This window comes from Lissotriton vulgaris, chromosome 2_1, assembly GCF_964263255.1.
Source record: "Lissotriton vulgaris chromosome 2_1, aLisVul1.2, whole genome shotgun sequence".
Classification (NCBI taxonomy): domain Eukaryota; kingdom Metazoa; phylum Chordata; class Amphibia; order Caudata; family Salamandridae; genus Lissotriton; species Lissotriton vulgaris.
This window is the reverse complement of record NC_141687.1, coordinates 424,270,941-424,293,589: the sequence shown is the minus strand read 5'-3', so window position 1 is coordinate 424,293,589 and position 22,649 is coordinate 424,270,941. Positions and strand designations below refer to the sequence as shown.

General features: G+C 43.6%; 1 protein-coding gene across 2 annotated transcripts in view; it reads right to left on the bottom strand.

Moving 5' to 3' along the window:
- Window positions 1–22,649, bottom strand: part of FASTKD2 (FAST kinase domains 2) — a 262,282-nt gene that overhangs the window by 144,985 nt on the left and 94,648 nt on the right. The gene's annotated exons all lie outside the window — the stretch shown is intronic.

Genomic DNA, 22,649 nt, shown 5'->3' with positions numbered 1-22,649 from the left:
TGTTGCTTCTTTCTGCACTTCTCTTGCTTCTTTCTGTACTTCTGTTGCTCCTTCCTGCACTCCTCTTGCCTGTTTCTGCGCCCTTCTTCCCTTGCAGCTCTGTTCCCATTTTCTGCCCCTCTCTTGCCTGTTTCTGCAACTCTCTTGCCATTCTTTCTGCAGTTTTATTGTCTCCTTCCTTACCTCTGTTGCTTCTTTCTATACCTCGCTTGCCTCTTTCTGCACTTCTCTTAACTCTTTCTGCACCTCACGTACCTTTCTGCACTTGTCTTGCCTCTTTCTGCACTTCTCTTGCCTTTCTGCACTTCTCTTGCTTTTTTCTGTGACTTTCTCCCTCTGTCTGCACATGTCCTACCTATGTAGGCATAGTTAGAGATTAACATTTAAAAAACCTTACAAATTCACCGGAAAAAACATAAGTTTCAGGGACATTATAGTTAGAAATTGTCATTTAAAAAAAACATGAAAATTCCAGGAAAAAAGCATAGGTTTCAGGGACGTTATAGTTAGCAATTAGAATTTAAAAAACCATAGAAATTCACTGAAAAAACCACAGGTTTCAGGGACGTCATAGTTAGTTGGAATAACTCAATTCCTTACATGCAGCTCCACTTTCGTCCTCTATGCACTTGAATGGCCCTGTAAATTCAGATATGTGGGCACTACAACCTTCATGGCTAAGAAGAGGGTCTAAGAACACATGCATGCCTTCAACAACAAGGACTCACATTGCCTCATTGCCAGGCATCTCCAAGAATACTCTTTCCAACAGTTCACTCTTGAGCTATTTTGCCCTGGAACAAGAACATATTGTCCCGAGGAGGGTAATAGGTTACTTGAGCTCAGCAAACAGGAGTACAAATGCATACTTGAACTAGAGACCAAGTACCCGGGTGGGCACAACTTGGATGACGGATGAGTAATCTGGTACACACCTGCACGATGAGTGACCTGTATTGAATGTATTATTTTTGTTTTTCCTCTACCAGTAGATATCTGTATTTCAGCATGGTTATCTGTGTTTTTATATTGTATTGTTCCACATAATTTTAATCTATAGTTATGTTTTTTTCACCGGAGGGAAGGAAGGGGCCCACCGTCAGCAGATGGACACTTTTACACAGGCTTCCTACCCTTTTCTTCCCCAACTTCGGACATGCAGATCTTGGAGATAAGAGATATTATCTTTAAGTTTTCTCATCTCATTTTCCAACAGCCATTTATTTCATTACGAGGTGGTGGTGTTTTTCTTTTACGCTGCACTTTCTCACCCTTTTTCCAATTTTCTTGGCGAATTAATGTTTTTGACCTGCATAAGGCAGTGCCATGTACTGTCTTGTTGTGTATGCAAATGCCCTGGGCTTTTGCCATTAGGGCGCGTACATATTTACCTTTGCCAGCATATGAAAATACTTCAATGTATATGACATGAAAGTGTTTCAATTTAAGTGCCCAATGATGGACCAACAATTTCATGTCTGGGGTTTTCACAATGTCTTTTCCATGATATTTCAGCCCATTTAACGCATTGATTTTCTTGTATAGAAAGACGGTAAAAGATGGCGCCCCTGCTTGTATGTGACTCCTATACTCCATTTCGAGTCTCTTGTTCATGTCTACACGTGGCTATGTAATGTACTCAGATTGGTTAGACAGTGTGTGATCAAGACAGCGCTGTTGTTGAAACTAGTTACCTTTTGACTAATAAATCAGCACTCTGTGGGCGTGGCCAAGCCGCCGACCAACATGGCCGCGCTGCGTTGAATTTCCGCCATCCATTTTAGCCCAGTAAAGATATCCACCATAAATACAATCTAAATTACTTATAACTTGACACCATCGGCCGGCTGCCTTCGTGGTGAACACTCCGATCTCACCGGATCGCGGCTGAAGGACTCCTATGTGAGTTTCCTGGCGATCCAGGGAGCATGGGGTGGAGTGACTCCCGGCCTGCGATGATCTCTGTCTCAGTGCTACGCGTCTGGAGTGTGGACACGGATGGAGGCTGCCTCTCGACCGGAGAGGAAGACGTGCGCTGTGGTGAGTGCGCTGGGCGCAAATCGTTCCCTGCCCTCTCCCCCCCCACATTGCAGACTCTCTATAATTACCAGGTCGCAGCCATGTTTGGCTATGCCCGGCTCGAACGGGGAGACATCCACGTGGCCTATAAGGGTGCGATTTGGGGAGAGAGGGGACAAGTCCGGCGCCCAGCTGCGCCTTTGCGACATCGTGCGCACATCCAACCAGAAGCTATTGGGCACATTGCTGGCTGCACCACTGACCCCTCCACTGCTGCCACCTCGACTCGTCCAGCCACAGTGCTGCCACTGGCCTCCCTTTGGGCCCTAAGCACGCCTGCATTGTCTACGCCCCAGATTCTGCCTTTTGCAGGACATCGACGCACAAAGGTAGCGGCCCCATTTTTCCTATAAGCCACAATCAGAGACTGAACTTTATATTGGCACCAGTTCTCTTGCACGCTCCTCGGGGTGAGTGGAGTGCATCCTCAAAGACGTGGCGATCAAGAACAAAGACCTCGAAGCGTACAGTAGTCGCGCCAATGTCTTCATTTTAGGGGTGCCGGAATCCACTGAGACTGGCCGCCTAGCTCTATTTGTCAAAACTTTGCGTACGGACATGTTTGGGAGGGAGTCCTTCACCCCTGGATTTGTGGTGGAGTGAGCACACCGCACTCTGGGCCCGCGGCCCAAACCCGGCCACCCCCCCCCCCCCCCAAGGCCTGTCATTGCCCGCATCAAAAACTTTCAAGACTGTGACACCGCATTGCGCCTCACTAGGAAACGAGGGGACTCCACGTGCAGGGCTCGAAAGTATCGCGTTATCCAGACTTTACTATCATGGTGCAAGAGGCCAGCCGTAAGTACAACGTGGTCAATGCTGTCCTCAGAAAACTAGGTCTGAAATATGGCATTCTTTACCCGGCCAGACTGCGAGTCGATGTCAACGGCCAGTCTTGCTTTTTAGACACCCCGACAGAAGCACAGGAATTGTGCCACACGTAGAAGCACAAAAACAACCAGGCAGTTGCGAACAAGTCCCGATCCTCATCTCCGGGCCGTGGCTCCAACGTGAGCATGGAACTGTTTTCAAGTGCGGGCACTGGTTGACTTTCCCATCCTACACGTTGCCGCTCTGATGCCATAGCTAAAATGGGGATAGTAGCATTCAGCGCCTCCTAATGTTTCTAATGACTGACCAACTGGCGTGGCATTGCCACCCCTCATGGTGTTCACCTTTGGTTTGTTTCTAGGGATATGGATGTACCGAGATAGGGTTATTTCATTCCAGCTCCAAGCCTCTTGGTATATCATGCTTTGTTGTACGATTTGGGTTATGCCTCCCTTTATTCATGGTGAGGTTGGGTGGAGGGTGGGGGGGGGACAACTGTTCTTATGCAGGAATCTCAAATTATTTACTGTCACGCTTCCTGTCCTATTTAATTTCTATCTACAATTGCTTATTTTGGTTTTGAATGTCAAAGCTATTAGATGACGCAGTTATTATCTGATACGTCACAACACCGACATCTCTTTTTTGCAGGAAGCGCACCTGTCCAAGTCGACCCCACAAGATTCGCCTCCAGTTGGGGCACACATAGTTACTTTTCTAACTTCAGTAAGTATTCACGTGGCACAGCCATTATTATACACAAAAGGGGCCCCTTCAGTCTTCACTCCAATGGAGATGATGAGGATAGATTTACAATTGTCAAGGGCTCATTAATGGGTCACAGCGTCACCCTGGTATGCGTATATGCTCCGAACACTGACTCCCCGGGATTCTTTCATTCCCTACAGGCCCAGCTTGCCAAGATAGACACTACCCTGCTGCTGCTTGAGGTGATCTCAATCTGCTTCTCAACCCCACCTTAGACAGTACTGCCACAACCCTATTAGACTTTTGCGGACAAATGCTACTACACAACATGTGGCGCAAGCGCAATCCCTCCATCACCGAATACACACATTACTCCAGTTGCCACAACACTTGGACCAGGATAAATTATTGGTTGCTCTTACCTGGAGTATCCTGCTGGTACCACTCCATCACTACCCTTCCGAGAACATATTCCGATCACTCCCCAGTTAAGCTTCTCCTTAACGTGCCCAGGACCTGATGGATACAAGCAACAATGGAAGTTTCCTAGTCAATACTGGGTCGGTCAACTCCTGGGCGGTTCTATGGGAGGGGTTTAAGGCATACATTAGGGGAGTCTGCATTGCTAAGCATGCCGGGGTCCTCATATCTCTCCAAACCACACTCTCATGCCTTGAGCGTGACTTACAGGATGTATATAGCAACACAACTAGTAGTCCCAACGTAGATGCGCCCACTCGCCGACTTGGCCTTATTGCTGAATGCAAGGAGACGGCAGAGCGGAAGATATTATTTTTAGGTAAATATTCCACCGCACGGCGCTATGGCGAAGGAGAGTGACCTGGCCGGGCTCTGGCACAGACACTTCGCCCCACATACAACAAATCCTACATCACCAATCTGACATCCTCCAATGGCCAGTCACTTACATCCACCTCACAGATCCAAGACAAATTCCTTGACTATTATGTCTCTCCATACCCCTCTAGAGTAGGAAAAGATCCCACAACACAGGAATCATACCTCTCAGAAATCGCATTGGTCTCTTTAGAGAAACATATGCAGGATTTCTTAGCAGAACTAATTGCACTGGAAGACGTCATTAGTGCCATCGAGTCCCTTCGTGGATCCTCGGCTTGGATGGCTTCACAGGGGATTTTCACAAGACATACAAAGACCTATTGGCGCCTCAACTGATTGAGGTATATGCAGAAGCCTTTGAAAGGCAAATTCTCACCCTACTTTTCGCAAAGCAGTGATTATCCTCCTCCCCAAGCCTGGCAGGGATCAGTCTTTATGTGGGTCGATTCGCCCCCAGTCTTTACTAAATTTAGACTATATAATTCTGGCCAAGATTATGCGTTTATATCTTCTCATGGAATTCATTATTTCCCCGGCCCAATCTGGCTTTGTCCCCCATTGCTCCACCTCACTGAAACTTAGAGGGCGCTTTTCTCGATCCTTCACAGGATCAACCCTGAGGTCCCAGCAGCCGCTGTACTGTTGGACACTGAGAAGGCATTCGATTCCTTAGAGTGGCGCTTTTTTATGTCCATTATGTGTCGTATGGGAATGCCGAAGTGATTCATTGCCACCACTGGATTATTATACAGTCGCCCTACAGCGAGACTCCGCCTGAACGGCACCCTCTCCCGACCCTTTTCTCTATCCTGCGGTACTCATCAAGGCTGTCCCCACTATTGTTTATACTTGCAATGGATCCCCTAGTTCGACATTTCCAGGAGAAACATTTACATAGGGTCCTACAATTCAACAATGGCCTCTTGTCTATGCTGACAACGCTATCCTTTATGTACGGGAGCCTGGTGTTAAGCTGGAACCACTAATAAGGGAAAGAACTTAATTTGGGCAGCATTCCGGGCTGGGTATCAACTGCCATAAGTCAGTTATTTTTCCTTTAACCGCTCGCACGCAACAATTGAATTGTGAATTCCCCCTTGAATGGTGCGCTGACTTCGTGAAGTTCTTGGGCATTTATATACACTTGGACACAGAACACATCATCCGCCTAAATTATGGTAGAGCTATTAACATCCTTGAGACACAGGTGGAGCGATGGTTGCGATTACCACTATCAGTAGCTGGTAGAGTGGTGATCATGAAGATGGTTGTACTCCCCAAATTTTTATACTTCTTCATCAACATTCCCTTAACCCTCCCTAACAGTTACTTTTACACGCTACGTTCACACCTTATAAAACTGGTCTGGGGAGGTAAACAGCCCCGGGTGCGCTGGCAAATTTTGTCCCTTCCGTATGAAAGAGGGGGGTTTGGAGTGTCTTATCTTCAGCTATACTATTTAGTGGCCCAATGCAGTTACGCCTTCGCCTGGTTCCACCCTAACGAGCTCTCCACGGTAGTACCCGAGGGTGCAGCCAGAGACCCCAAAGACATACAAACAGTTTCTACCACCTGTTGGGCGTGGGAGAAGCTGAAACGGGTCCCTGGCATAACCACACTTTACTCCTCAGCACTACGGCTTCCCAATGCCTGCTGCCTACCGATCATGGGAGAGAGACTGGTACAGCGCACCTTGGCCAACTTTGTCGACACTAAATTAGTGGATTTATACCCTGGTGGGGCGGTTTTCTCTGTTGCAGACGGAGACCGTTTCAATGATGCCACCTTTATGGATCGCTTCGTAATAGGGTGAATCCGATCTGCGCTTCAGGCATCTCTGCCTGGCTTTCCCGTTGAACCAGATTTGTTTGCCCCTCTGTCCACAATCATCGAGAATCAAGGAGGGATACGTCTTATAGCTAAACTGTACAAAGCCTGCTCCGATCTTATTCTAGTCAATGATGACAAAATACGCAAAGATTGGGAAGTCGATTTAGGGCATCCCATCATAGACGACCAATGGGCCAAATGTTGTACGATAAGAAAGGAAGTCTCCTTAAATAGCCGGCATAAGCAACTGCATTTTAAGTTTCTGCATAGAATCGACATCACTCCGGCCAGATCCCATAGACTAGATCCTTTGAGACAACATAATTGTCGTAAATGCAATGCCCCATACGCAGACTTTGCCTACCTCACATGGACATGTCCAAAACTACTGCCATTCTGGGAGGCAGTGCACAAGACATTAGGAAAAATGACAGAGCTGACCCTCATTCCCACTCCTAAGATTGCATTACCGGGCTATGTAACAAACTTCCCCAAGTGTGTTTGTAGGTTCGCCGCCCTTAATTTGCTGCTAGCCAAAAGAGAAATCGCACTACACTGGGGCCGAAATACAACTCCCACCTTACAGGCCTGGCTAAACAGCCTAGCATTTTGCAACACCAACAGTGAAATCTACTCCACCACATAGCCTCGATCTTCCCGGCCCAAAGACATTTGGGCGCCATTCAGGGCTTACACGAAGGCTCACCACCGTGCAGCTGACTCAACTTGAACAGGGCATTGTTCCTACTGGAGTGGGATAATCACCTCTTGCACCACAATCACCTGTTTTACAAACGCCGCCGGGTGGCTTATCGAGAGTGGTTTTCCTGAGTGCATGAAAGTGTTTGGATGGGGTTGAAGGACGGGAGGGAAGGGCGGCGGGCTGCAGGGGACAACCTATGTATACTGCGAACACATCACTGGGACTACACATGCTAGCTGTGCTTAATATACTCCTTTTATTTGATTATTGACATTTTGGCTTTTATATGGCCTACACTTTTGTTATATTATACCAATGTAACAATGACAGTGAGCACTCATGTTTGTAACGCAGAAATGCAATAAAAAGGTAAATAAAGTTAAAAAAAATAAAATAAAATCAGCACTCTGTGGCATTCCCTGAACGAGCGCAACATTGGAACTATCGCTCTGGTATTTAAGTCCGGCTGGCTCCGCCGGCATCACGCACTACCGGACAATGGGCTGTGTTTTCCAGTAGGTGCTTAGCTTTGGGTGAAAAATAAATAAATATATATATATATATATATATATATATATATATATATATATATATATATATAATTAATTGTTGGAAGACGTGGAATTTAAGGGTACCCCCCACCAAGAAGCATGTGACGCCAAAGTATATGTTAAGGTGTCTTTGTGAATGATATTGGCAAATACCTGTGACATGATCCTATATTTTGGATTGAAGATTGGGGTGGCAGTAAAGTAAGCAAAGAAAAGGAAGAAGCATCTCCTCAGCATACAGTTAAAAGGAAAAACCAAAGGATAAGATTATGTTCCCTAGAGATGGGCTGTAGATGGAGAAAATGATAGGGCCCAAGACTTAAAACCCTGAATAACTCCAACCTGCATGGGGCCTGATGGGGAGCTCCATCAGATTGATAAAGATCCATCAAAGAAATCAAAGGAGAACCAGTGGAGTACTGGTGTGAAATACCCAAGTGTCTTGATGTCAAGAAGTATTCGGATAGGTATAATATTAGTACAGATTAGAGCTGGTTGTTGTGAGAGGACATGATAAATTGAATACATGACAAAGGGCAGACAGCAGATTGAAAGGGATTAGTTTGGCAGTGAAAAGAGAAGTATAAAGTCAGTCTGTTATGTACACGCTATTGTAAGACTTTAGAAAAAAAGGAAGTTGTCAAATAGTACAGGAAGTATTTACATTCGAAGGTTTTCCAGTAGATGTATTTTATTTGTAGAGGAAATAGTGTTGTTGCTTTAAAGCACTGAAGGTAAAGGCAAGAGCTAAGAGAGTCATTCATGAGTGAAGTCAGGCAAAAAACGTGTGATGAGACGACAAGTCGTTTGATGATCGGACAGTGTGCAGCAGGGGGTTCCTTAATTGAGTATAGGGATTATGTAAGCTGGGGCCTTCACAATGAAAACGTTTAATTAAATGACATAGGAGAATAGAAAAAAGGGCAAATAAATGGGCTGCTGGTGTAGATCAGAGTATATTGTTGGTGAGTTTAATTTAAGTCATCTTAAAAGAAATAATGGTCGCAAAGAAGGCAGAGAGGGGGTTGAATGAGAGAATTGTGTGCTGGAGCAACTAAATTGATTATATGAACAGGTTTTTGGGAATGAACGAACAGCAAGGTGGCAAGGCCCGGAAATAAATTACACTTGACTGCAGAAGTTCTATCAAAGTCATTGGCATTTTGGAAATAAAATCAATCATTGATATCACCTCTCTGTTGAAAATCTTCCAACTATTAGTGCCTTAGAATCTGAACCAAAGAAGGTTCAGATGTCAGGGACATGGCAAATGAATTAAAGGGTGGACACAATTCAGGCCTAACCAACACTAATGCAATAGGAAATACAACATTTAGCAATATAAGCAACTCATATAGCCCTAACAGGACTGGAGAAGTCCAAAGTACCATTAACCCACCACTCACTGTAGCTGCCAAGACGATCCTTACAGGTGATGGACAGATAGGGTTACTAAGTAGATATCCATGTCCTAGTAGAGGGGTTAGCCTGTAAGCCAAGAGTCAACACAGGCCCCCAATAAACTTAAAGTGGGGGAGGAGCATGTGGGGCAAGCTGTTCTGACGGTTAATTTACCGCCAGAATGCTGCCCATATGTGGCAGTATTGGTTAATGTACCACCACTAGAGAAGGGACAAAAAGAAAAGTATGACACCTTAAACAAAGTGGTGCAAAGGCTGCACCAAACCTGTGATTTCCCAGTAGGTCATGCTGATCAGATACTCTTGACCAGGAGAGTGAATTGGATCGGGCCCTCAAAAAAAAGATTGTGTGGGGATTGTGTAATCATCAATTTTAAGAACCCCATTTGGGCCTGAAACTCACTCGAAAGAGCAGCTACCAACCCGTACAAAGTTCATATTGCCTCTCTCCTGCCCCTTGGTTTCTTTTACAGACATCTAAGACCTTCACCTAATGTAGGTAGGGATCAGGAGCTATACAGAACTTCTTACATTCGACAGATTTTCCACTCTTAGCACACTAGATATTAACGATTGACAGGTGACAGGTAGTCTGCCTCGGGGGGGAGTCAGGTGGTATTAGGCCGACGGGCGCAGGGTATCCTGCGGGAATTGTGTATAACAAGGTCACGGATGCTTTTACCATGCACAAACATTCGTCATGTGACAAAAATATGTCTGTTCATCTAGGAACGCACCAAGCTGTAAAAGCAGGAGTTAATTTAGATGTGAATACCGGGCATAGAATGGCAGTAAGTCCAATTCCACACATATTGCCTGAAGATCTTAGTGAGGGAGCTGTCAGTGACAGTAGCAGTAGCACAGGAAACCCATCAGCCTGTGGCTATACCATTGCCACCTGGAACATAGCCGGAATAGCAAGTAAGAAGGATTTGCTAGGTTGGAAGGCGTTTCTTAATTTACATGATATAGTTTGCCTACAGGAAACTTGGAGTACTGAAATTGTTCACTTTGATGGGTTTACTTCTTATGATTTACCAGCAAACCCATCATCATCAGGAAGAGTCAATGGTGGGCTGGTAATAATTTAAAAAAATAATTTGCCCTTGAGAGTTAAAAGAACTATTAATATCGGGCACAACTCGCAGCTACTTTGGCTACATCATAGGGATGTCCAGGATGTCCTATTGATCAACTTTTATAACAATATATTTGACTCTACCCGCCATAATGTAGTTACGGAATTGAAACTAGAACTCGATAACTTGGCTATTGTGGATATTTCTAATTTGGATATTGTAAGGCTAGGAGACTTTAATATTCAAACCTGCCCTTTGTCTATGACAAAAGCTTGCTGGTTTCAAAATGATGAAGGTGACGATTACATACATGACGATTTTTCAACTGCGAAAAATCAGAAAAATCTCACACTTATTATCCTACCCAGTCCTGGTTCAAGTGATCATTGCCCTGGTACTGTCACGCCCGGACTTTTCCAACTCATTGTACACTGGCCTCCCCCAGGGCTTGCTTAACCCCCTCCAAATGGTCCAGAACCAAGCAGCAAGACTGCTCTTCAAACAGCCGAAATGGCAATCGGCCAGGCCTCTATTAGTCAAACTACACTGGCTGCCCATAGTACATCGTGCCACTTTTAAGACAGGATGTATAGTCTTTAAAACACTGTACTGTACGAGCCCAAAAGTTTTGAAAAATCGGATCACTAAATATGCCCCACATGTAACCTCCGATCTGCTCACCACCATCTCCTTACCACCCCCACCATCAAATTAAAAAGGCAGGGTGGACGCAGGTTCTCTTACTTGGCACCCAGGCTCTGGAATTCATTCTCATCCCCAATTAGGAACTGTAACAACCTGCTGTGCTTCAGAAAGGCCTTGAAGACAACCGTGCAACCGTACTAATCTTGGTTCGCCACATCAACATTCTTCTGATCAGCGCCATGAAACCTTTGATGTCCGTGCGCTTTACAAATTCTTCCTAACCTAACATACACTTTCTACACACCGTCTATGGTGATTCCCTAAATATTGTCCTAGCAGATTTTGATTTAGACATCATGCAATGTGCACAGGATGGGTGTGGGAAGGAGATCCCCACCTTTACAGGAAGAACTGCACATAGCACTATTGACCATGCAATTGTTTCTGCCAATATCGTGAACTTATGTTCCACCCCGTGGATTGTTGATCTGTCATTGAGCGATCACAATTGCATTATCATGCGACTGCATGTATTGGGGAACAAAACAGTAGAGCAATGCCAGGTTATTGATAATATTGTCCTGTGCCGTCCGAATGGCACCAGGATTAAATAGAAGGGCACCAACTCAGGTGAAATAACAAAAAACATTGTTCAGGCATGCAGCACTGAGATTGAAGATAGTTTAATGGTTGAGACCGGACCTGATAAGCTCCAGACTAATTTTAGTATAATTAACGATTCAATCTCTAAACTATTTATAGCGCCACCGCCTAGGAAACACATACAGGCCAGGGGTTGGTTTAATCAGTCTTGTACCGTCTCCTTGAATCAGCTGAAACAAGCACTATCCAATAGACCAAGGGATAAGGAATTAGTACACGACCTAAGATTGGAATTTAAATCTAACTTAAAACGAAGAACGAGAGAGTTTTAACAGGAGGCATGGGATAACCTTGCACTAGCAGCAGATACATCCATAACAAGCTATTCTGGGATATTGTGAACTACAAATTCCTTAAAAATGACTCCTTCCCAGAACGTCTATGTAACTTCAGCTGCTAGGAGTGGGTGGCCCATTTTACCAGTATTTTTAATCCAAGCCACCAAAATTCTAAGGACCCTGCCAACCTGCATAAATGTATTTACAACAAGCTTTTATGCCTGCTGGTTTCAGCCTCCTCTGAACTTATTCATTGTGAAGTGGTTCTTAATTATTTGACAGATTTAATAGCATTGAGACCCCTTCTGCTATGGAGATCCTTATGGTTAAAGGAGGAGACAATTTTTACTAGGTCTATCATTAATGACTGCCTGTGATTGGATAACTGTCTTAAGATCCTGTGGCTCAATTATTTAGCTAACATCTTTGGAGCCTTATTCAATCGAACAATCATGGAAAACCCAAACGAAGTATCAGGATTGTCTAAACAGGAGATAAGGAGGACTTTCTTGTGTCATAAGAACGAATACAGGCTGAAAACAGTAGGGAAGCAAGCTACGTACCAGCTCTACCATCTGCATATTGAGATCTGTTTTTATGCTGCTACATTTACTTTAAGCTCAATCAATGCCAGGAAGAGTATGATATTCTAATGTAATTAACCAGCCCCCCAAGACTGGGGATTGTTATACTAACTGAGCATTTTGCACTTGCTAAGCCAACATGTTTTGATTTTGCTACCAAAATTGTTCATGCCTAAGCAATTGTCCATGAAATGCTGCTATGAGCTTATTGTTTACTCTAGGAGAACTGATGTGGTGCTACTTTTATTTAACTGAAAATGCTGCTAAGATTCTACTGTTTAGCATAAGAGAACTGATGGGGTGCTATTTCTATTTCACTGAAAATGCAGCTGAGAGTCCACTGTTTACACTAAGAGAATTGATGTAGTGCTATTTTTATTTCGCTGAGAATTGAATGATGTTTTAATGGAATAAGATGATTTTATTGATGCTGATCTTTTTTACTAATTTTGCTCATGTATTCTGCTCATGTATTGTGCTTTTATGGTTACTTTGTTTTAACCTAATCAAGCTTATTGAATCAAATCGAATCGAACCAAAGAAGGGTTCTAAACCGACTTTTGTGGAATGGTATATTTAATGATACAAGGAAAAGAGAGTTTGTTTCACCACGGATGTCGAAGGCACCTAAGTTGGCAGAAGAGACCAAATTACAGGATACTCCCTCTCAATTATAGGTAGAGTGGTGATCAGGCAGTGATATCCGTCTTTAAAATGCAGACTTAAAGATGTAAGAAGAGACATGATCCTCTATCAAAAGAAAGCTTTTGTTTCCCGATAAATAATCAAGTAAAAAATTATTCATTATCAGAGGGATCTCTGTATCTTTCCCTCTTTGAAGTATAAAAATGATTTCACAGGTGTGTGCAGCACCTTGATGGAAACGCAACGCCGTAACTGGTGCATATAATTAAACAACAGGGGTGGTGATGGACAGAGTTTCTGAATTAAGCAGAATACTCTCACCCAGTCAAGAGATCAGGGCTTAATCCAACACCATTTTTTAGCTCACTGCACCATCCCAGCTCAGAACCTGGCTATATGCAAATTAGTCTGTCCCTGGCCCAGTGTATCATGGGAACAGGGCAAACTAAACTACACAGCCAATTCTTTCACTGGGAAGGAAACAAGCTACCGGGGACCGGTTTCTGGCATTTCAGCCGTCTTCGGCCCGGCTTGCTTGAATCCTGATGGTGCAATGAGCTAGGGACTCACGTCTGAGTATACCCTTCCACGCTTATGGTGGACAAAATAATTAAACAACAGGGGTGGTGATGGACAGAGTTTCTGAATTAAGCAGAATACTCTCACCCAGTCAAGAGATCAGGGCTTAATCCAACACCATTTTTTAGCTCACTGCACCATCCCAGCTCAGAACCTGGCTATATGCAAATTAGTCTGTCCCTGGCCCAGTGTATCATGGGAACAGGGCAAACCAAACTACACAGCCAATTCTTTCACTGGGAATGAAACAAGCTACCGGGGACCGGTTTCTGGCATTTCAGCCGTCTTCGGCCCGGCTTGCTTGAATCCTGATGGTGCAATGAGCTAGGGACTCACGTCTGAGTATACCCTTCCACGCTTATGGTGGACAAAATAATTAAACAACAGGGGTGGTGATGGACAGAGTTTCTGAATTAAGCAGAATACTCTCACCCAGTCAAGAGATCAGGGCTTAATCCAACACCATTTTTTAGCTCACTGCACCATCCCAGCTCAGAACCAGGCTATATGCAAATTAGTCTGTCCCTGGCCCAGTGTATCATGGGAACAGGGCAAACCAAACTACACAGCCAATTCTTTCACTGGGAAGAAAACAAGCTACCGGGGACCGGTTTCTGGCATTTCAGCCGTCTTCGGCCCGGCTTGCTTGAATCCTGATGGTGCAATGAGCTAGGGACTCACGTCTGAGTATACCCTTCCACGCTTATGGTGGACAAAATAATTAAACAACAGGGGTGGTGATGGACAGAGTTTCTGAATTAAGCAGAATACTCTCACCCAGTCAAGAGATCAGGGCTTAATCCAACACCATTTTTTAGCTCACTGCACCATCCCAGCTCAGAACCTGGCTATATGCAAATTAGTCTGTCCCTGGCCCAGTGTATCATGGGAACAGGGCAAACCAAACTACACAGCCAATTCTTTCACTGGGAAGGAAACAAGCTACCGGGGACCGGTTTCTGGCATTTCAGCCGTCTTCGGCCCGGCTTGCTTGAATCCTGATGGTGCAATGAGCTAGGGACTCACGTCTGAGTATACCCTTCCACGCTTATGGTGGACAAAATAATTAAACAACAGGGGTGGTGATGGACAGAGTTTCTGAATTAAGCAGAATACTCTCACCCAGTCAAGAAATCAGGGCTTAATCCAACACCATTTTTTAGCTCACTGCACCATCCCAGCTCAGAACCTGGCTATATGCAAATTAGTCTGTCCCTGGCCCAGTGTATCATGGGAACAGGGCAAACCAAACTACACAGCCAATTCTTTCACTGGGAAGGAAACAAGCTACCGGGGACCGGTCTCTGGCATTTCAGCCGTCTTCGGCCCGGCTTGCTTGAATCCTGATGGTGCAATGAGCTAGGGACTCACGTCTGAGTATACCCTTCCACGCTTATGGTGGACAAAATAATTAAACAACAGGGGTGGTGATGGACAGAGTTTCTGAATTAAGCAGAATACTCTCACCCAGTCAAGAGATCAGGGCTTAATCCAACACCATTTTTTAGCTCACTGCACCATACCAGCTCAGAACCTGGCTATATGCAAATTAGTCTGTCCCTGGCCCAGTGTATCATGGGAACAGGGCAAACCAAACTACACAGCCAATTCTTTCACTGGGAAGGAAACAAGCTACCGGGGACCGGTTTCTGGCATTTCAGCCGTCTTCGGCCCGGCTTGCTTGAATCCTGATGGTGCAATGAGCTAGGGACTCACGTCTGAGTATACCCTTCCACGCTTATGGTGGACAAAATAATTAAACAACAGGGGTGGTGATGGACAGAGTTTCTGAATTAAGCAGAATACTCTCACCCAGTCAAGAGATCAGGGCTTAATCCAACACCATTTTTTAGCTCACTGCACCATCCCAGCTCAGAACCTGGCTATATGCAAATTAGTCTGTCCCTGGCCCAGTGTATCATGGGAACAGGGCAAACCAAACTACACAGCCAATTCTTTCACTGGGAAGGAAACAAGCTACCGGGGACCGGTTTCTGGCATTTCAGCCGTCTTCGGCCCGGCTTGCTTGAATCCTGATGGTGCAATGAGCTAGGGACTCACGTCTGAGTATACCCTTCCACGCTTATGGTGGACAAAATAATTAAACAACAGGGGTGGTGATGGACAACTGGTGCATGCCATCAAATCTGTATTGGAAGTCATTATGGCTCTATTGAATGGTATAAAACAGCTATTGTGTGAAAAAAATCTGGATCTAGTATTAGGCCTTAGTTGAGAAACTTGAGTGAAGAAGTAACCATTGCAAATGCACTTATTGTAGGTCTACATGCTCACATTTTTGCTCTTTTCATATCAGTATGTTATGCAGCAGTTCATTTGTGGATGGTCATATCGTTAGAATTCACTGCACTGACTTCAATTTCTTGTAAATGATCGATTTCATTTCAGACAAGACAATGGACCTTGCTAAGCTCAAAAACTCCAGACTATGAATGGCATATGGCTGTTACCTAAAATACACATAAACAAAAAGAGAGAAAGGGTTAAGAGCCACTCTTCAACCCCTACTAGCTATATTGAAACAACAAAAGAGTGATCAGGGGTGTGCATTCAAACCAAGTTACAGGCTGTACTCCCCGAAGGTAAGCTACGAAAGACAATAACAAAGGTGGGAACGGGTTAGTGAGGGAACACTATTTTGTTTAGAATGAAGAGAACCCTCACTTACCGACCTAGTGGGTGACATGCTTCATCATAGGGTTCCCACCGGGTAGACAGAATGCCTGCCCAGTATGCTTCAACGCCTGATGTTACAGAGGAGCTGGTTTTTGTGTTTGTGAACGGTGCAAAAAAATTGTTGGGGATGTTAAAAGAAAACAGTCTGTGTCTCAAAAATCCTTTATTGAGAGACCAGATTGCGTTCGTTTAAAAACAAATGTGGCGGACGCCAAAAGGTCACAAATTCGAACCAATAGTGTCCTTAGTGTAGAAAAGTGTTGGTCGACATGTTTCTGCTCAAATTGGCTTGGCAGCCAAGCTTTCATCAGAACCAGAAAGAACCCTGGGCGGTATACAAGCACTAAGGTGTATCCTAACCTCAGGGTTGTATTTAAAAATAAACCAAACTCACGGTTTTGTGGACTGTCCTGGAATTTCCCCAGCGTCCTATACCATGTGGAAGCGTTATGTCCTGCTTCCGTGGGCTCACGGCGGGGGATATCTTCATGCCTGGTATTTATTTAACTCTGGCGACTACCCTCCTGCACACCTATGTATTGCAGGTCCGCGGGGCGCCGACGTGCAATACATATTATTGTCATGTTATTGTCTTTCGTAGCTTACCTTCGGGGAGTACATCCTGTAACTTGGTTTGAATGCACACCCCTGATCACTTTTTTGTTGTTACATAAATTAGTCAGGACATTACTTCAAGATTTATAAACGTAAGAGAGCTAAATGTTGTAGAAGTGTATTTTCCATCTAGTATTCCCACCTCTGAAACTCTTTAACAATCTCCATTCACACCACTCCAATTCTTTTGTTTAAGTTAAAATGGCAGTCCTGCATTTTTTTCATTTGACCTTTCATTGGCAGATAGTGCATTTTTTTTTTTTGCGCAGAGTTTTATATAGCGTGAACTTGACCCGAACCGAATCGAGTATCAGAGCGCATTACATAGCACCAGTTACGTTACATGAGCACACACATTCATTTTTGTTGGGCAAGGGGAGATTAAGGGATTTGCCCAGAATCACAGGATGTTTGGCGTCGTTACCGGGACTCGAACCCCGATACTCAGGTCCGAGGTCGAGCGCCCTAGCCTCATGAGAACGCCTGATCCCGCTTTCCTTTCCATCTATTATATTGTTTCTGTTAGTGATATTTTATTTAACGTTTAAGAGCTCTAATTCTTCTATGTTGAAATGTTCAATAGCGCTAGGGTCTGAGACCTGCTGAATGCAGGTACTGAATGGGATATATTTTGTTCCTACCTATATTGTGCCATTCACTCTGGGACAAAAACGGCACTTTGATATTCATGATTGCAAATCGTCACAAAATGAGGTAGGTATTTGTTACCTGTATATAAAATAATCATTTTGGAAATTACACTGTTATTGCTCGTTACATAACAATTCTGCTCTTTTATACCGAAACGTATCACCAATATCAAACTCAAAAGATTGCAAGACGTAGAATCATGAGTTAGGAGGAAAAAACAGCAAGACTTACATTTCTCTTAAAATAAATGGTGTTTTTCCAAATATTTGGAATTCATACACACATTAATAAGTCCATCACTACTTTTGAGAAGTTCTCAGTGTAGCTGGATTAGATGTTGTGAACAGCATATTTACTAATGCAACTGGCTGCAAATGAGGGGAGAATGAGGCGAGGGGCCTAAAAAGGTTCCCTGTTAACTTTATTAAATGATGCAAAAATGTACAGCTCTGATAGCAATCACTGGTGAACAATTAACCAGAATGCAAAGAAAAGCAATAGTAGTGCAACGTAGGAAAGTATACGCATAATAGATTGAAACAATTTTAAGTGTATGACAAACAAAAGGCAGAATAGACACACTAAGGCTATTTAAAGACTGAAATTTAGGAACGCCAATTATTTGAAAATTATCCTATATTAATTTCCTGATTATGACTCAAGCAAATTCGTTAAAAAACCTCCTTCCAGAAAGTCTCAGCCACACGATTAATGAGCATTTGTTTGAGACTGGCTTGCCATGATATGCACCAACAAGAACTGGAAACCTCCTTGAGATTTGTTGTTGCGTCTCTTCTACCTTTTAAACTGGTGACAAGCTGCATGAAAGGTAATGAGCACAGGCCTCTGATAGGCAGGTACTGAGTGAGTCACTCCTTGAATCACTGTGCACCACGCTACTCCAGGCACTCCATGGCAATGGGATGTAGGGCTGTGGGATGAGGGGCCATCTCGCCTTCCAGTACAAAGCATTCTGTGGTGAGGTGTCATAACATGATTTGTGTATGTGTGTGTGTGGTGGGTGGTTAGCTGGCAAACAGCTTTATTTAACAACAGCCAATGGCGCCTTTTCTCCTACTGCTTGGATGTGGTACGGTACTCAGAAGTTGATAACAGAGGAATGTTAGCATACAAAAGGACCAGGTGATTTTAGATTTGTGAATAGAAGGAATTGTATTTTTTATTATGCCCGAGACATCGAGAGAAGTGCCTGTAATAGACTCTTAGATCCGGCAGATGCAAATGCAGAACTGCATTTAAAAGAAGAAGCCCCTTCCAATCTTTAATAGTGCTCAGAGATTCCGAACATGAAAGACAAGGTGCAAGCAAAGAATAAATGGCTACTCGTTCAGTTAGGCGAATTCCATCTACGAGGTTGTGGAGAAGCGTATTACTGTCAACAGGGCTGAATTCAGCTGGAGGGCTCAAAAGCATGAGGTTCGGCAACGCAGCTTGTACCACGATCAAATCTAAGTTACAGTGGACAACAATGGACACTGTGCATGTGTTTTGGAGAGCAAACTTCGGAAACTTGGTCAGCTGCCTAAGAGATTATTAGTCAAAACGCAAATCTGAAGCCATTTGGTTAAAGTGTTTTGTGGGAATTCTCTAGGAAAGGGACGTTAGAGGCAGGTCTCTCTTGTAAAACAGTGTTTCAAATTAAGATTTGAATAAGATTTAAGACTGTTTTAGATTAACTAGAGTGACACAGTAGAAATTCGAAGAGCACTCTTTTTAAGAAAAACACATGAAAGCTGCCCTTATATGTGTACATGTAGGCTCTTACAGTATTTGTAAAATAAATTTCACTATGAAACATTAACTGACCCACACATGAAATAGGCCATCAGAAGAAACAGAGGAGAGATCACATTCTTACACTGAGTTTACCCCCTTATTTTATTTATTCATTCACGTTCGATGAATTAAAACCATTACACGACTAAGAACTGTATAATACTTATTTGCTTGGAACAAAACAGATTTTACAAATGAACAGGTAAAGTGCAATATGCCATATGCATGCTAATAGCACCTCCAAGTGCTAGGGCTGGGGTTACTGAGGTCTCAATACCCCAGAGTATTTGTGTGCAGCAAATGATCATATTTTCTGGGTTAACAATGGTTAACAATTCCCATATCCCAGGGTTGTCTGACCGTGCAGGATGCTACACGTTTGTCAGTTCCCGTTGGTGTCTCTCCTAAGAGCTAGCTATTGGACGCTGCTCTAGGTTCTATGGCCATTGGATTTTGTCCTTGCTTCAATAAGTGAAAAACAAATAGAATCCGTAAATGGCCCCAGTCTCACTAAGGTGCTTGGTATATTTTCAGTAAAGCACATATTCGAAGCCTCCTTACAGCTCTTAATACCTTTTGAGCGAAATAGCGAGAGGAGCAGGCGGTGTCGTTCTTCTGACAGTTTAGGACACCAACACACAAGATAAAGCCAGGATTCTTTTCAATACTTACATAACCTACACAAGGTTACCTTAGATTGTCGAACCCAACCAGGATTGAAGTCTGAAATTGGCAGTGCAATTAACCTCATATAAATAATTTGTGTACGGGACTGGAGTGACAGTGCTGTGCCTTCCCAAAGGTGTAGGATGTATTGAGCGCCTCGGTCAGGTAACTAGCTAGGAGACTGCCAATGTCCCGCTCAAATGACGTTAATTGCACCGGTCTGTTCATTGCTTTTTTTCCTAGCAGAGTAAAAGATTTCTTGGAGATACAGGCTATCTGTCCTGATTTTCAGAGTGTTGGTTGCTGTTGCTAGCTGGAGCTGCCAGGGAGATCCTGCTGCATCAAAGATGGCTTTCAAATTATATTTGAGCGAACACTCTGGGACCTGCAAGACCCTGAGGTAGAACTTCATTAGATCCCCCTAACCCACCAGGTCTGGGCACCCGAGGCCCTGCTCTAGCATCATCCAGCGGTGAGGAATTTAATTAAATATCTGCTTGTCCACGGGGCAGGTTGAGTCATAAATCTACATGTCCTGTAACAAAATCCACTTGTCCCATATGTGCCAAGTAATGCGGCGACAAATTATGGCCAAAATCTCACTATATATAAGAGCTCTGAAATAGCATCTCTGATTATGCCAGGACTCCTTTCATAGTAGGGTTTGAATACTAGCAATTTTCGTATGTTGCCATGTTTCTGCAGATCTACATAAAGGGGCTAAAAGTAATGGTAGGCAACCGTTCCATGGTTGAAATGCCCTTTTGAGTCAGTGCAAACCTTCTAACTTGCATGTTTTAAGGGTTTTTACCAACTCTTCTCTAATCTTTTCCCATGCTGAAAAAGGTTGGAAATTTACTCCTGACAATGGCAGACATAAAACTTCTTCCAGGGTTGGGAAAAAAGCGATTGGAGGGAAAGTGAACTTGCAAACACTCAGATTTCAATTGTGCAAATCTACACCTGGATATCTGCTCATGCTGAAATGCAGTTCACAAATCTTTTCTAGGAGTACTATTTCTTGGCCACTTGTGTAAAGTCTTGTGAATTCACAAAAGTTGTATATCTTCACTTAATGCAAGAACATGGTTGCACTTTTGAGACTTTATTTAATAAGTGGGCCCCTAACTAGGTCTGGCATTAACCATGACCTTTTGTGCTTATTAAAATTATGTCTCTCTCTCTCTCTGTCTGTCTGTCTATTGGCTAGCTTTACGGTGAGTGACAACATTGTTTTTTCACAAGGAACATATTGACACACAGTCGATTTGTTCACTGCCAGGAACTACTGTGGCAATATGTGCTTTTGAGACCAGCATCTATTTTGCTTTTGCCAATGTTTGTTATAATGGTGAGGGCCCAGCAGCTCCCACACCAACACGGTTTTACAAAAGCCATGCCAAAAAAGTCAACATTGACAAAACCAAAATGCTGACCAACAATTTCAGACCTACTGGCTTTACCAATGCTTTTTTGTTTCCCATAATGTTATTAAAACTGGTTACACTGATTTTCCATTATGAATATTTTTGGCCAATACTAGCATACTTTACCACATTTTACTAAATTATGCTGCAAAGAAGTGGTACCTAAAATTTTACAGTAGTGTACCAAAATGTTTTTGTAAACATTTTATTTTGAAAGCAAAGAATCATCAATCTTGCTTTCAACCTTCTGCAAATCTTTACATCTAATCAGAGAGCATTCTGGGAGCATTATACATAGCCTCATATTGCTAAACATTGAAAACGTGTGTACAGGTTTTTATACTTGAACCACCGTCAGTAGTGCAGTCTGAGTTACAACATTTACTTCAAGTGCTCACCCTTAATAATAAAGCCTTTCCATTAATGAACCATAAATACAAATTTGAACAGCATGAATATGTGGACACAAATATTACTTTAACTTCAGGCAATGCCTTTCCCTGATCCATAATGTGGTACTGTAAACTGGCAGCCAAAGGGTTTGTGCTGCCGAGGATTCGGCCTACTTGTGCCAAGGACAAAATACACATGAAAACTTGTTGCCCTTGACCCCAAACAATATGTCCCGGGTGTCAGGCTATAGGAATTCCACACCCCTAATCATCCTTGTTCTTGCTTGTCGAGGGGCGAGTAGAGTTCTCTTGTATGCCTTAATTTGAGAATTAATTTGAAATATGACCAAGGCGCCGGGGAACACCAAATGATGATAGTTGAGGGCCGTGATAGGTTTTGCTCTTAAAACAGTCAGCATGGGCTCTGCAGTTGGGCTTTGTAAATGGTTACTCAGGAGCTTCAGTAAGTGGATAACAGTGGTGGCCTTTGTTCTAAGGTGCTTTAAGTGGATGGCTGATTTGGCGCTTTCACAAATCCATATTCCAAGGTAGTTGTAGGCTGAAGTTTTAATAATTTGGAGGTCTCAAATCTGCCTTAGAAGTTGTTTTTTGTGTGGGATTTTCCCAAATATGACAACCTTAGTTTTGCACTGGTTCACCTGAAGAATATTAGATTGGTAGTAATAACAAAGAGCATTGATGGCTCTCTGCAGGCTGACTCAAGTATGATCCAGGATGACGGTATTGTCAGCGTACTGGAGGATGGGAAGGTGCAGCCTTCCCAGCCTTGTTGTATCAAGTCCGGATCCTTCTCGAGCTGCTCCCATAGCTGTGGTATAAATCAATCAATCAATCAAGCATTTATATAGTGCACTACTCACCCAGAGGGTCTCAAGGCGCTTAGGGGAGGGGGGTCCGCTACTGCTTGAACAGCCAGGTCTTAAGTT